Genomic DNA, 13,790 nt, shown 5'->3' with positions numbered 1-13,790 from the left:
AGCATCATAACCACAATCATAATTCATCACACATCTGTTCACATAGTTAGTGAACTTTTTCACTGGATATCAACATGCAATACAACTAAATTATCATCCACATCCAATCATCATTGAATAGACTTATCATGCATGTTATTCAGTCAAACATTTTCAGAAAAGTATTCAAGCCAAGCATAGACACTGAAAATAAAAATTCAACCTATTCTAAGAATTCAAAATGCAAAAGTGAAAGAGAGAACCTAGGTTGCCTCCTAGTAGCGCTTGTTTAACGTCACGAGCCTGACCCAAACCTTTATATCACTTGTCAGTAAGTGCAAATCTTTCCAACACCTTTCAGTAGGTGTACCTTCCTATACCCGTCAGTGAGTACCTAAAATTTGTAGCTTCCCTCAGTAGATGTTACCCAAAAATTGTTCAAAAATACCAATATTTACAAGTCCAAGTAAAAGGAAATTAATGTACAACAATCACTAGGGTGCCTCCCAGTAAGCGCTCTTTTAATGTCACTAGCTTGACCCGGTAGAGCTCAAACACCCATCAGTAGGTGTTGATATTCCCCTTTTTGCTTGATCTTCTTTTCTTTTTCTTCTTCTTGCTGAATTTCTTCATAAAGTTGAGAACACCAAGCACATGTTTCCATGTTTCAACCATAGGAACTTTAATCTCCAATTTCTTGAAGATCTCCATAAAGAACTTGACTTTCTTTTCCTTCCTATGATATATTTTTGAATGAGGAAGAGGTTTTTCATGTGATCTTTTCTTCTTTTCTCTCTTCCTCTTCTTCTCACTCTTCTTCTCACTCTTCTTCTCCCTCAACTTTCTCTTTTCCTTCCTTTTTATTTTCTTCTTTATTTTTGCATATTTTTCTTTTTTCCTGGATCTTGTAATTTAGGAGGTAATGTCCTCTATATGACTGTACTGCAATTTCCTTGCACCTCAATAGTTTCCTTCTCAATAGACTTCCTTTTCTTCATGAGAAATTCTTTTAAAAACGTTGCATATGATGGTATTCTCTTCCATGGGGTTAACCTCAGTATTAACCCTAGAATTCAATATTTCACTGGAATGACGAATTTGTATCTCCAACCTTTTATTTCTTGCTTCACTCTCTTCTGTAGAGGAGAGAGTAATTTGGATCAGTCGTTCCAATGTCTCGTTGAATTCGTTGATTTGCTCATTCAAAGCAGATACTTGTTGCCCTAATATTAATTGTTGATGTGGTTCTCCTGCTTGTCCATTCCAACCTTGATCAATGCTTTAGTGAGGTTCCCACCAGTAGTTGAAATCATTTTGATAGAATTGAGTGCCCATATAATCAAATTCTTGTCCAAACTGCATTCTGCAAACATTAGGGTTTAGGGTTTAGGGTTTAGCCCTAATATTAATTGTTGATGTGGTTCTCCTGCTTGTCCATTCCAACCTTGATCCATGCTTGAGTGAGGTTCCCACCAGTAGTTGAAATCATTTTGATAGAATTGAGTGCCCATATAATCAAATTCTTGTCCAAACTGCATTCTGCAAACATTAGGCACAAAACCCTAGAAAACATTTATTAGAACAAAAATAAAAACAAACATAAAATCAAGTCAAATTCAATGATTTTACACTACTCGAAAAAGTTAAACCTCGAGTCCCTGGCAACGGCGCCAAAAACTTGTTGACTCTCTGGCAAGTGTACCAGATCGTTTCAAGTAATATAATTGGTAAAACCCAATATCATTCTTCCCAAGAGACTCGAAGGCCTTATCATTCGTGCAAATTGAAATCGTAAGACTTGTAAAGAAAAATTAATTAGTGGGATTGCAAAAACACAAAATAAACTTGCAAATGCGATTGATTCAATTGACGAGAAAAAGACTATGGATGAATGGAGTTGTTGGGGTTCACAATTTCATCTTATCCGTTCTCTCTTATCTACTCCTCTTATTTAATTTGCTTTGTTATCTAATTGTCATGCAAACTTTCTTGGTCTACCCTTAGCCCGATCCCTCGGCGAAAAGAGCCTATTACTAATTACTGGCTTGCTATCCCTAGCCTCCCCTAGTAATTAGTAACGCGTTAAGAACAGAAGCAAAAAAAATTGATCGTCCTACCCCCTATCCCTAGGTGGTATTGCTTAATCAAGAAGTTTCTCACCAGTTCATGAAAGTACCGTACGTTCCCGTATCAATAAAGACAAACAACAGTTATCGAATGAGTTAAACGATAAAAGCTTTAAGCGCAGATGAGAACCCAACAATTGTTATCAAAGCATACGACAAACATATAAATAAATAAGAGTTTCAATAAAAGAGAGTTTCAAAAGATTACATTGTTTCCCCCAACAACAAAAGGGTTTAGTTCACCNTTGTCATGGTGAAACTAGATGAAAAATGATGGAAGAATGGAAAAGCAAACCCTAGATTGGATGAAAAGGAGCCTAAGCATCTAAGAGATCTTCTCCAAGGAATGAAAATTAGGTCTGGCCGCCCTCTTCTGTCAAAAGAATGCATCTAATCTCGCACTAGGGCTATTTATAACCAAGAAAAGTAACAGAATTTGAGCCCAAGCCCAGCAAACAACCGCCCGGCGTCATATTTTGACGCCCGGCGGTTTCCCATCAGTCGCACCACCGCCCGGCGTCATATTTCACTGCCCGACGACTTTCCTCAAGTCGCGCCACCGCCCGGCGGTCATTTTTCACTGCGGGGCGCTGATCAACTGTACTCTGGTCAACTTTTCAACATTCTGGTCAACTGGTTGACTTTTCTTGTTGACTAGTTGACTTTTCTACATTCTGGTTGACTTTTTTGCACTACAATCGTTTGATCTTCAACCTTTCTTTCAATTCATCTCCAATTCTCATCAAAACCCTACAAAATAATGCAAAACGAGCATAATATCTCTAAAAACAACTTTTGACTCTCTTATTCTCTAACTTACGTGTTTTGCTTGATTCTAAGCTCAATATAAGCCTTAAAGGGTGTATTTTGATCTCAAATGAAGCATGAAAATAATTGTTTTTCAACCGTTATTAGCCACTCAGTACCTAGGAAGTTGTTGATGGTGTCGGGATCGTATCTGATGATTTGTCCCCTCACATAGCTCATGTATCTTCCAGCTGCTACTCCTCCTCTAAGCAAGGCATTGGCATAAAATTCCTTCACCAACTCAATGCTAGCTGGTGCAGGATAGGTGGTCAATCTCTCCCAGCCTCGCCTCTCTATCTTCAGTCCAAACTCTGGTGCCAAGTCTGGAATATACATGGCCTTCCTTTCCATCAATAGTCGCCTCTCCTGTACAGTCACGTAATGCTCTTCATGCTTCTCAAAAAGGAACCTAGAAGAATAGAATCTCCTTGGCCTTTCTGCCTCATTTCTCTTGTTGCCCATGGTCTTCACTCTTCTTGAGGATGACATTCCTGTAACAAATAAATCCAATAACATCCCAGAAATTTATCATTTAGAGGTTAGTAAATCATCAATCATATTTCCAGAACAAACACAGTCCAGTACTAAGGGAAAAATAGGGCCCCTAAGCATCTCAAAAATCAAAAACCCCACAACCAGATGAATTCTACTTAGCGGTCAGGCAGATCGCTCAACGGTTTTCAGCTGGGTTTTTCAAAAATCATCTTTCAACAGTCCTAATCTCCATTCTAACACCTATTTCACCATTCCAGATCAATTTGATGCAATTCAATTGGTTCAAATAGTTTCTATTCCATCAAATCATACATAGAAATCAAAAGCCCTAATTTATCATATTCCTAAGGATGTTCTTCAACAAATTTCAATTAGAAACCCTAAAAATGAAATTGCACAACTTACTTGAGTGGGGATCTCAGATGCTTGCTAAACTTGCTCCTAATTGATGATGAATGCCTCTCTAATGCATAACCCTCAATAAAAACCCCAAACTTTGACAAGATAATGGTAGAAAATTGAGATTTTTGTGAGTGGGTGATGAGAAAAGTGGGGAAATCTCTCTAGAAAGCTTTTGAAAGTGAAAGAAAAGTGTCAGGGCTTAGGGAGACCGCTTGGGCGACTTGCAAAGAAGAGATTTCAAAGTGTCAAAACCAAAAACCGCTCAGCTTTTAACAAAGCCGAGACCAGTTTACGTCGCAACCGCTCAACGGTAGAATGGACCGCTCAACGGTTTGGCAAAAATTTTCTTTCTCTCTTCTTTGCTTGCTTTTAAGAAATCTAACCCTGTAACACTTAAATTCAACCTTCAATTTTTCAATCACATGCCTTTCCCCTCTCAAATGCAACATTCAATCATGCAATGCACTTAACACAAAGTTAAAAACAAATATAATCAACTAGGTTGCCTCCCAGGTAGCACTTGTTTAACGTTACGAGTCTGACCTAAACTTGTCTTGCACTCATCAGTAAGTGCTACCTTACCAACACCCATCAGTAGGTGTGCCTTCCTGGTATCCTTCAATAGATACATAAAAATTTTAGCATCCCTTAGTAGATGCTACCCAATACACAAAAATTTAAAAATTGTTCATGATTACATCACCAAGATTTAAAAATTTAAAGTACAAAAATATTGTTCTTGGATCACTAGGGTGCCTCCCACTAAGCGCTCTTTTTATGTCACTAGCTTGACCCGGTAGAGTTCAAACACCCATGAGTAGGTGTTGATACTCCCCTTGCTTGATATTCTTTTCTTTTTCTTCTTCCTGCTAAATTTCTTCATAAAGTTGAGAACACCAAGCACATGTTTCCATGTTTCAATCATAGGAACTTTAATCTCCAATTTCTTGAAGATCTCCAAAAAGCACCTGACTTTCTTTTCCTTCCTATGATATTTCTTTTGATGAGGAACAGGTTTTGCTTATGATCTTTTCTTCTTTCCTCTTTTCTTCTTTTTCTTAATCTTCTCCCTCAACTTTCTTTTTTTCTCTTTTCTTATTTTCTTCTTTATTTTTGCATATTTTTTCTTTTTTTCTTTTCTCTCAACCACTTCTTTTTCTCTCTCCTCATCTTTCTCTTCCTGACCCAATTTTTCTGTTTCTTCTTCCTTTATATCTCTCTCTATCTTTTTCTCCTTATCTTCTCCTCATTTATCTCTATCCTTTCTTCCTTTATCTCCTCCTCCTTTCTCTCCATTTTTTTCTCCTCTATCTTCTCTTCATGTATCTTTATCTTTTCCTCCTCTACCATCTCCTCATCATCAACCTTATCACTTTCAGATATAGTGGATTGACATTCCTCCATAGGATTAACTTCTATGTTAGATAGTTGACCAATTTGTGTCTCCAAATTCCTGAAGGTAAACTTCATAGCTCTTGGAATCGTACTTCTCAAAAAATTTGTCGAACTTTTCATTAAGGCTTTTGACTTGTTCCGTCACATCAGCTATCTGATGACATAGTTATTGATCGTCCTCCCACGTTTCTATTGGTAAAGAGAGTTGTTGTTGCCAGTGATATTGTTGCATCTCTTCCATGCTTCTAGAAGAAAAAAAAAACTTGTATCCATGTCCTGCGGAAAAAGTTCATCATTCTATGTATTCTCCTCTATGCTTTTGACATGGTATACTTCCAAATTCATGATCCTTTAAAGAAGTTCATCAGAATCTGTGTAATATTCGGGAAAATAGGGCTTTTAAAAATAAAGTAGTTTTGATACTTTGGGTTTTTGTTTGGAGATTAGTGTTCTTGAGTTTCTATTTTTTTGTTAGAACATAATTGTTATGTTATTTGATTATTTTTATATTTTTGCCTAGGGGTAAAAGGGTTTTTTTCCTTTATTTAATTGGTGTAGAAATTAATTAAGGGAGTGTGTAGAAAGGAAAAGTATTGAAATTAAATAATCTAGATATTAAATAAAATAATATTAAGTAAATCTTTTAAAAGATTTAGTTGTTGTTATTTTAAAAATTAGTTAAATGAAAATAGAAGATATAATCTGGTGGGTTTAAAGATTAAAAGAGATATTATTATTAGAGAAAATCATTATTAAATATTGTTGATATTTTAAAGATTACATATATTTTAAAAAAGATTTGGTGGTTGATGATATTTTAAAAAGTAGTTAAGAGAGAATAAGAGAAGAAATCTTAGTGGTTTTAGATATAAACTGAGAGATTTTATTAATATTAAAAGGGTAGAGATAAAATAAAAGAGTATAAATAGGAGAAGAGTAAAAAGGGGTTGGCATTTCAGTACCCTAAAAGCAAAAAGCGAAAATTAGAAATATAAGGGAGAAAAAAGATGTTTTTGGGAGAAAATAGAGCTGAGAATGGGCATAAAAATGGGAGGACCATCGGTGACGTTATGAAGCTTTCTTGTTGATTTTGGAAACAAAAATCGTATGAGGTCAGGTAAGGGGAGTGGCTAGAATTATCTTGTGGTTGTAGTGTTTGGTATTCTATGTTAATTCTTATTATATATTGCGTTGTATGTGAGTGATGTTGTTCTTTCTCTGCTTGGTATCTATAGGGATGATGAGGGATGGGTTGAGAGAATAGCGTAAATAGTAAGGTGGAGTATTTTTGGGTTGGTTGGGTAAAGGTAGAAAGGGTTCTGTAATAAGGGATAAAGTTGAAGTATGGTTGGAGGAAGCAAAGAGGAGAGGAATGACTTATGGAGGAACCATGGATTTAATAGGACGTCACGTGAGAGTGAGGATAGGATTGTGGACAATGATGATTTGGTAAGGATGACTCTTTCGGCCGTGTGATGCAGGAAGATGATGGGTTGGTAGTGATGACTCTTTTGGTCGTGTGATGTGGAAAAGAGGTGCTCTTGGGCTGTGTGATACGAGAAGAGGGTGTCATGTGACTCGTAGTGAATTGGTTATGGTGGTTGGGTGGTGTGGTAGTGTAGAGGAAATAGACTAGTAAGTCTTGATGTGATTTTTGTGATGTTAATGTTGTGATGGTAATGTTGTAATGGTAATGTTGTGATAATATATGTTTATGATTTGGTTATTATTGTGGTTAATATAATTGTATGTTGTATGATAAGATAATTCTTGTTGCTCACCCTAAAAGTTGTGGTTGTGGTTTCCACCTACGATGATCGTACTTGTACGGGAGTAGATGGTTTGCAGATAAGATTGGATCTGAGTAGCTGACGAGAGTTGGGATGTTATGTTCGGGGACTTGTTATTTATATTTTTTAAAAGTTTTCGATTTGACAATTTAATGTAAAAGTGATATTTTGAGATTTCTAAACAATACTTATGGTTATGTTTAGCTTCTGCAATTTTAATCGAATAAGATTGTTATCTTTCATAAATGTTTTATATAAGGGTTTGATCCATGTATGAGTGAGGTTCCCACCAGTGGTTGAAAGCATTTTGGTATAATTGAGTGCCCATATAGTCAAATTCTTGTCCATACTGCATTCTGCAAACGTTGGGAACAAAACCCTAGAAAACATTTATTAGAACAAAAATAAAAATAAACATAAAATCAAGTCAAATTTAATCAATTTACACTACTAGATAAGTTAAACCACGAATCCCCGGCAACGGCGCCAAAAACTTGTTAAGTCCCTAGCAAGTGTACCAGATCGTTATCAAGTAATATAAAATGGGTAAGTCCAAGTATCGTTTCCCAAAGGACTCTTAGGCATTACTTTTCATGTAAACCAATCGCATAAGACTTGAGAAAAGAATTAAATTTAGGTTTTGAATGCAAAGAACAAAAGTAAACATGCAAAATGCATTGCATCAATTGGTTAGAAAAGACTATGAATCAATTGATCGTCCTACCCCTATCTCTAGGCGGTATTAGCATAATCAAGGAATTCCCCCCAATTAATGACATTATCGTACGTCTCCGTATCAATAAAGACAAACAACATTTACCGAATGAGTTAAACGATAAAAGCATTAAGCAAAGGTAAGGAACCCAACAATTGATAAAGATAAGCATATGCAAGAATATAAAGAAGATAAGAATTTTGATATAAGAGAGTTTCAAAAGATTACATTGTTCCCCAACAACCTAGGGTTTAGTTCACCATGGGCATGGTGAATCTAGATGAAAAATAATGAAAGAATGGAAGAATAAACCCTAAATTTGGTAGATTGGAACCTAAGCATCCAAGGAACCTCCTCCAAGGTGTATAGAATAGCTCTGGACGTCTCTACTAGCCAAAAAGATTCCAATTTGAATCGCACTGGGTCTATTTATAGACCAAAAAGATAACAGAATCTAAGCCAAATAAAAATAGATAACCGCTCAACACCTAAGTGAACCGCTCAGCAGTTTGCCTCTTTGCCGCGCCACCGCTCAACGGTCAGTTTTACCGCTCAACGGTCAGTTTTACCGCTCAGCGGTCAGTTTTACCGTTGAGCGGTTTGCCTCTTTGCCGCTCTGACCGCTCAGCGCTGATTTTGGCTGTTGAGCGGGTAAAATCAAGACGCAAATCAGGGAACAAGTCAACGGACATCAAGGAATTGACACAGACTCAGCAGACAGAAGACAAAGACTAACAAGGGCAACAAACAGAATTATAGTCCTCAAGAACTCTGAACTATGAAATGAAGTAGACAGTATCCACACAGAATTAGAGAAAGCAGATACTCATGAAGTCATCCAAGCAGTTCAAAGCATGAAAAAAAGATCAATCAGTTCAAGAGGTGAATCAAAAGCACAGAACCTCACAGATGCACTATCAGTGTTTCTCTCAAGTGTCTAAGATAAACAACGTCAACTCAATGCACTCAAGAAAGCAAACACAAACAGACTTGGCAAGCCTCTAATATCAACACTCAAACACATATGCATGTTCTAATCAAAAGGTCTTTTATGGATGCAATGGGGCCAAGGAAAAGGGATGATAAATATGGATGAGAAGCTATAAACCAAAAGAAATAGAGGAGCAATGGGGAACAAGTGTAAACACAGTCAAATCACACCCAAAACCTCTAATTCAATCCTCTTCTTGACTCCATTATTCACAAAATTTTTTCTCATTTTTCTCAATTTTTTTTTTTCATTCTCATCTTGTCTCTTTTCTTTTCTCTATATTTAGGACACAACTGTGAGAGACAAGGTATACAACATATTTACATAAATGAAAACAAGAAGAGGAAACAACTAGCCAATTCATCAGAATCCCCAAGGAGACCACACTTATTCCCAAAACAATTCCAAAGCTCCAAAATACCCTAAGGTTAAGGTAAACATGGTTTTTCACTTAGGCTAGTGTATAAGCTTCGAAACAAAGAGATGGGGAAAGCATAGGCTCAAAAGCGGTCATCAATTGATCAAAACAGGGTAGGCTCATTTGGGTAGAAGGGCTCAACAACAAAGCTTCCTTTATCACTTTCAAACATGCATATCAATCAAGAATCATCAAAAAGAGTCAAGCCAAGGCATAAGTGCAAGCAATCAAGAGACATATCACACACAAGAAAAATCATCAAATGGCTCAAATCTTGCACAAGGTAATTCTGTCACAATCAATTCAACCTCTTAAACATCATAATCATCTCCCAAGCAAAGAAAAGCATGGATTTCAAATCAATCAGAGTATCAATGAAGTGAAGGAAAAACTGACAACCTAAACAAAGTCCAGAAATCAAGAGAAACATGTAAAACTGTACACAAGACAAAACAAAAACTACGTAAAAAACAAAAAATTAAACGCAGAAAACAAACTAATCAAAGAAAAATTATAATCTCCCCCAATAGACCACACTTAAACTACACAATGTCCTCAATGTGTCACAAGCATAAGATCAACAGTCAAAACAGTCAATAGATCATGGACAAGTGATATAAAAGTGGGAAAGGGAGGAGAAGGGAAAAGAAAACTCCCCTAATCATGGTGGCAGTTGCCAATTTTGGACTTTCAGGGAGATGTCTTCCACCATTGGATTCAGCAAGGAAGTCTTGAGGAGGAAATGCTTCATCCTCCATATTTGGTCAAGCAGGGAGATGTCCTCCACAACTGGATCCAAGAAGAAGTGATTGTTGATGAGTGGGTTCAGTTGGTGCCTGTTAATCTTCAAATTGTTGTGTATGCTGACACCCTTGTCTTCCACTGTGGGTGTGTGTTAGTCAACTTCATGTGTACTTCCTGCAACATGGTTAGTGCACTGTGGCTCCACAGAAATAACATGCAGGGGTATAACACCCAATCCCAGTGTAACATGTTGAACATCAGATAAACCCTCAGAACATGAATCAATTTCAAATGTAGAAACAATATCAACAATAGTCTCAGATTCATGTTCAGTGCATGGAGAACAAACATTCAAATGTGATAGCAAAAAGTGGTTCTCATCATGCAAAGAGGTAGAATTAAAAGCATGCTCATCAACATACCTATCATCAGCATCATAATCAACAACAGAATCAATCTTAGGTATGTTTACCTCCACTTCCCTGAAGGTTGGTAGAGTGGTGGAAGGTGAAAGTGGTCTACCTATCTCAAAAGTGTTGCTCATATCTGCCTGGTCCTCCAATTCTTTATTAGTCTCCTCAGGTGCAAGAGTGGGGACATAAGAGGGTGGGAAAGTAGATGGTGCAGTAGTAAGCTCATGACTCTGCTCCCCATCTCCTATGTGGATGGCACTGACATCATCTGGAAGCTGAACAGTCTGGAATAATGATTCCTCTAAAACTTGAGATTGTTCCTCGGTGAGTTAAGTAGCCATCTGCCCCATCTTATCAGTTAAACTCTGAATGGATGCTCTGGTCTCTTGCATGAACTCAATGTTCTACATGGTCATCTGCCTCAATAACTCCTTCAATGTAGGCTCAGAAGTAGTGGAAGGATGAGGAGTTGCTTGGGCAGGCTCATGAAACTGCAATTGTTGTGGTTCATGGACAGGTGGAGAAGGCATACAAGGAGTCTGGAATGATGGTTCTTGATATTGGCGTTGTGGAGTACCATGCCATCCCATGTTAGGATCATTCCACCCAGGATTGTTGATGTAACCATACTGAGTAGGGAAGAATTCGTCCAAGAACATATGCATAAGATCTTCCCAAGAAGTGATGGATCCTTGAGGAAGACCATAAAGCCAATCCCTTGCTACTCCTTGTAATGAATGCGGAAATACCCTTAAAAACATGTGATCATCAGGGACATGAGGAGGTTTCATTGAAGAGCAAATGGGGTGGAACTCCTCCAAATGTTTATGTGGGCATTCACCTACAAAACCCTGAAACTTAGGTAGCAAATGTATCAGTCCAGAGGTGAGAACGCAATGAATATCATCCTCATTAAGTGAAGTTGGCTCCCTAGGAGCACTCTCAAGAATGGGAGGATGATTCATATTGTTCTCAACATAAAAGTCAGCAGAATATGCATGAGAAGCAATATCAGAGTTAGATCCGGAAGGTGAATCATAATCATAGACACAGGTTGAAGAAGCAGTATTCACAAAATCAAAATAGGTAGACATGTAGAAAGAAAGGGGGAAAGAAGAATGCAATGAAAATATGCAACTAAAGCTACCTAAAGGCAACACACAATGACGAACACACAAAACATAACATCACACTCACAACACGAGACAAAACACAACAGACAAACACAACAAAGACCTAAAACCGAACCGTTGGTCCCCGGCAACGGTGCCAAAATTTTGATGGGTGTCGCACCCCATGCAAAATTTAATGTGCATAAAAGAATGCAGTATAGACTAGGAAGTGACTCCTAGGTTGTCTCTCAAGGACCAATTTTGCGGTTCAGGAATTAGGTCTAACACGTAGTGGGGGGCTTGTTGAAAGGTGTGTGAATGCAGATAAACAAAATTAAAATACGAATGCAACAGAAATGTAAACACAGATATAAAAACAGTTTCAAAGACAGAATGAAAACGGTTGGTCATTAACTTAATTACAATGCTTCCTATCACAGATCAACAAAGTAAAATCGACTCAAACCTCTAATCCAACATAGTCAACCAACTAAGCGCAGGCTAATTATGTTTTCATAAAAGCGGACTAAGTGAACGCAATGTTAACATCAAATCTAATTTACACCATGCAGTTTCATCAACTAAGAGAATACTCAACACCAACTGGGCAACTAAGCGTGTACCCAATTGCAAGTGCAAATATAGATTTGATATTAACCAAGTCAGAGTGGCAATCACACATATAGTCCAGAAATCTCAAAGAAGCAATGCAATATCGCTAATGACCAACACCGTAATTTAAGTTAACATGACAATTAAAGTAACACGACCAACAATACTAAACAACATTAAAATAAATGAAAATACTAAACCCAACATTACATAGACAATTATCTAACACAGTTAAAATTATTAAAAATGTTACACTAAATTAAAGATATAAAAACCAACTCAACATACTATGTAAAATAATTTAAAAGCACAAGAAATAAACAACACAATTTTTCTTCTACCATTCACGTGATTCAACATCAATTCCAATTGAACTAAATTGTTCTCCATGTGGTGATGGCCCTTGGGTGTGACAACTTGGTCGTGGCTCCATTCTTCCAAGAAAAGGGTTTTATAAAAACCATGCCTCATTCAAATGTGTAACTCGTTAGCACACATCTGCTGCCACCAAATTTTCATTCAGTGGAAATTAAAGGAAATGTGCCTTCAAAATGAAACATGACTTTTCAAATTGAATCACCATGCTTTCCACGTCACAGTTGCACCTACCCTATGAAGTCAACACTTCTTTTTACTAATGAAAAGCAAATGAAAATGTTTCCTCCAAATTCATCAACGCACCCCTTCAATCACGGACCGTGAACTCTACTTCAAGCAAATGGGTTAGCACCCAATCTTTAAAAGCAAAGCAATAAAATTTTGAATCCCCTGCAAGATAAGACAACACTCACCTAATCTCAACTAGTCAATTCTTCAATTTCAGATCGGACCCCACCGTTTTCATTCAGCCAAAAAGAACGTGAGTTATGCTGCTGCAGCTTGTTCCATAGTAAAATTCAAATGCAAGAAAAGATTGAATGCACCATGTGTACTTCTCTCCATCAAATCAATTGCTTCATCCCATGAAAACAAAGTAAATGTCACTTCCTTCTAGAAGCCATAAAGCGATAATGAAAGAAATACAAACAGAGGATTTATACTAGTTTGGCCTCAATTCCTACATCCAGTTTCCTTTCCAAACAATCTTAGATTGAAGGATCTTTCACTATAATGATTTGAGTTTTACACCAAAGGTTTTACAGAGACTCTCTCAAATGTAAACACCTCTCCCACTCAACAATCAAATATAGAAAGATAACACCTACACAAAGAACTACACATCTTCACTGCAGAACCCTTTGAGAACACCTCTCAAAGTCCAAGAACCCCTTGTTCTACTTCTTGTCACGCACGAACAGGGTAGCACAATCCAAGATTGTAGATACATGTTTCTGGTCAATGTAGAAACACCTCAGCAGTACAGAGTATGATCAACCAATTATGTCCACAATGTTCCTCTCAAGAATCCTTCAAGTTTCATCCAATTCTATGAATCTTGATTCTTGGAGCGTCTCAACAACCTGTAATACTTTTCTTAAATCAAAGATATCAGATATAAAAGTTTACAAATGATCAAAAGTTATAGAGTTGTGTGTAATGCGTCAATTTATAGATTTCATCATGACAGACACAAAACAATCTATTATGTTAGTAATGTAATTGGTTACATTAAAGCAGATGTAACAGAATTACAAGTAACACAGTTATAATTGAATGCACAATTAACGTAATTAATTTGCAATAAATGCTAGTCAAACATATTTAAAAATATGACTGGCATTAATGTTATGACATAGCTTGAAAACGATTTTTAAAGAATAACAGACTTAATTGATTACAAAACTAGTGTAA

Source organism: Vigna radiata, chromosome 7 (genome assembly GCF_000741045.1).
Source record: "Vigna radiata var. radiata cultivar VC1973A chromosome 7, Vradiata_ver6, whole genome shotgun sequence".
Classification (NCBI taxonomy): domain Eukaryota; kingdom Viridiplantae; phylum Streptophyta; class Magnoliopsida; order Fabales; family Fabaceae; genus Vigna; species Vigna radiata.
This window is presented reverse-complemented; position numbering follows the sequence as displayed.